This window comes from Crocuta crocuta, unplaced genomic scaffold (genome assembly GCF_008692635.1).
Source record: "Crocuta crocuta isolate KB4526 unplaced genomic scaffold, BGI_CrCroc_1.0 scaffold334, whole genome shotgun sequence".
Lineage (NCBI taxonomy): Eukaryota > Metazoa > Chordata > Mammalia > Carnivora > Hyaenidae > Crocuta > Crocuta crocuta.
This window is the reverse complement of record NW_027533260.1, coordinates 1341848-1344987: the sequence shown is the minus strand read 5'-3', so window position 1 is coordinate 1344987 and position 3140 is coordinate 1341848.

The window sequence follows — 3140 nt, the reverse complement described above, 5'->3', positions numbered from 1 at the left end:
TCCCTGCTTTATCCTGCACCAGCCTTCCCGCTGGTATCGGAGACATCTCTTTGTCCATGACGCCTTTAGAGCTCCCTTCCAAGTTACCAGAAATACGGAGAATAAACAAGCACCGTCGACTGTCCTTACCCGCGGACTCCATCTTTGCGAATCCGCCTCCTCGCTGTATCACCCGTAAACCCCCCAATGCAGACTCACTCGCTGCCCTCTCGCGGTCATTCATGGACATGCGCAGAACGGCTAACATTTTGAGTTGCTGGATACACACATGTTCCCAGCTAAGGTCAGACGGGGTGACACTGTGCCCTCCCTTTTCAGCGCTCAGGCAGAGAGATGCCCAGAGGAGAGAGCCGGGAGCGGGCCGTGCAGCCCACGGACCTCCCGCTGGACGAGTTAGAATCCCAACTCTGGCACCTGCGGGTGGGGTGACCTTAGGCAAATTTTCTAGTTTGTAAAATAAATAGGACCTCCCAGGCTACCACCTACCTATCTCTCTCTCTCATCATCATCATTATCTATATCTATATCTCATCAATATCTATCATCTATCTATCTAACATCTATATCTATCATCTATCACCATCTGTATCTCTATCATCAATATCTATCATCTGTGTGGCTACCTATCTATCTACCTAGCATCTATATCTATCCATCCATCCATCTAACATCTGTATCTATCTATCTATCTATCATCATCATCTATATCTCTATCATCAATATCTATTATCTAAGGGCGCCTGGGTGGCTCAGTCAGTTGAGTGTCTGACTTTGGCTCAGGTCATGATCTCATGGTTCATGGGTTCAAGCCCCGCGTCAGGCTCTGTGCTGACAGCTGGGAGCCTGGAGCCTGCTTCCAATTCTGTGTCTCCCTCTCTCTCTCTGCTGCTCCCCTGCTCATGCTCTGTCTCTCAAAAATAAATAAATGTTAAAATTAAAAAAATATCTATCTATCTATCATCAATCTATCTATCTATCTCATCTTTGGAGTTCCTCCTGAGCCCAGTTGTTATCCAGAGGACAGGGAGCCAGGACTGAGCTGAGGACAGGAGCTTGCCTCAAGGGCACGGAACACGATGGAGAAGGGCCCAAAGTAGATCATAGGGCTGGGGTCAGCCAGTGGGTGTTTCCCCGTGTTTACTTGCGTGGTTGGCTGAATAATGGCCTCAAAATGCCTTAGTCCTCAAAACCTGTGGGAACCTTCCCTCACGTGGCTAAAGTGACTTTGCAGAGGTGACTGTGGTGGGGTCCTGACTCGGAGAGTGTGTCAGTCCATCCATTCTGTTCTAGTGGAGTATCATGGAGGGCATGGCTGGCTCATCAACAACACACATTTATTTCCCACTGTCCTGGAGGCTGGAGGTCCAAGATCCAGGCACAGACAGACCTGGTGTCTAATAAGAATTGGCTTTGTGGTTCACAGCCAGCCAGCTTCTGGATGTGCCCTTCTGCCACGGCAAGGACACTCTCTGGAGTCACTGTTATTACCGAATAACTGATTCCGCTCATGGGGGCTCCTCCCTCATGACCTAATCACCTCCCGAAGACCCCCACCTCCAAATGCCACCCCCTTGGGGGTTATGAGTTTGGGAAGACTCCGGAGCGGGCTGAAGAGGCACCCTTTCTTTGGGCAAAGCCTCTGAGACAGCCCCTCTGTGAGTCTCCCTCCCTGGTGGCCACGCCCCGAGAGTCCGCTCCCTCGTGGGACAGGACTGCTCTGCGGAAACAGCAGAACTGGGTGGAATCAGTGGAGACTTCTGAGGCTAGGCTGCAAGAGACACTCCTGTCTCCGTCGGTTCCTCCCACGGTGACTGACCAGGAGACACTGTCTTGGCCTCTGGCCAGCAGCCACACTGGTGAGCTCAGAAGTGGCTCAAGTTCGGGGCACCCGGGGGGTGCAGTCAGTTAAGCGTCCGACTTTGGTTCAGGTCATGGTCTTGCGGCTCGTGGGTTCGAGCCCCGCATTGGGCTCTGTGCTGACAGCCTTTGGATCTTCTGTCTCCCTCTCTCGGCCTCTCCCCTGCCCTGTGCTTGCACACTGGGCATGCTCACTCTCTCTGTCTCAAAACCAAATGAACATTAAAAGAAATAAAAGTGGCTCAAATTTCCAAATGACTGCAGCCCCAGCCAACAACCTGACCTCAGTCTTGTGAAGATCCTAAGCCAAGACCACCAGCTATGCCACTCCCAAATTTGCGACCCACCAAAACTTCGAGAAATAAGTGGCTAGTGTCTTAAGCCACTAAGTGGTCAGGTAATTTGTCACACAGCAAGAAATAACGATTTAGAAGTTGGTCCTCAAAACCCTGTTCTAAGTGCTGAATATATTTGAACTCATTAACCCTCAAGGCAACTCTCTGGGGTACAGACTGTACTCGTTCCCATTTTATGAATGAGGAAGCTGAGGCACAGAGAGGTGCAGTAACTTGCTGATGGTTGCGCAGCTTGTAAATGGTGAAGTTGGGGTTTGAACCCAGCCTGTCCAATTCTGGGCTCTGGGTGTTCAACCACGGAGCCCTGCTGGCTTGGGCCAGCTGTGAGCGGCACCCGAAGTAGGTGACATCTCAAAGAAGCCCGAGAGAGCTACAAAGAGCTCCGACATTTAAGGGGTAAGAATAGGGGCGCCTGGGGGGCTCAGTCAGTTGAGCGTCTGACTTTGGCTCAGGTTAGATCTCACAGTTCGTGGGTTCGAGCCCCGCATCAGGTTCTGTGCTGACAGCTCAGAGCCTGGAGCCTGTTTCGGATTCTGTGTCTCCCTCTCTCTCTGCCCATCCCCCACTCCTGCTCTGTCTCTCTCTGTGTCAAAAATAAATAAACTATAAAAAAATTTTTATAAAAAGGGGTGAGAATAGGAAAAAACAGGCTTGGGTGGTGAGGAGGGAGGAGAACGAAGAGCATCTAGAATGTGGGGCTGGGTGGGGGTGGGGGGTCTCTGTGCCTCCCTCTGCACTCGGGTTAAGGGCCCCTGGTTCAAATCCCAGTTTGACCACTCATTGCCTGTGTCCCCTCAGGCTAATGACTTAACCCTGCTGTGCCTCAGTTTCCCCAGCTGCACAATGGGGACAGTGATAACCATATCCCCCGGGGCCAGAGTTGCAGAGAAGATTAAATGGGTTGATTCACTGGCTAATCCAAAAACC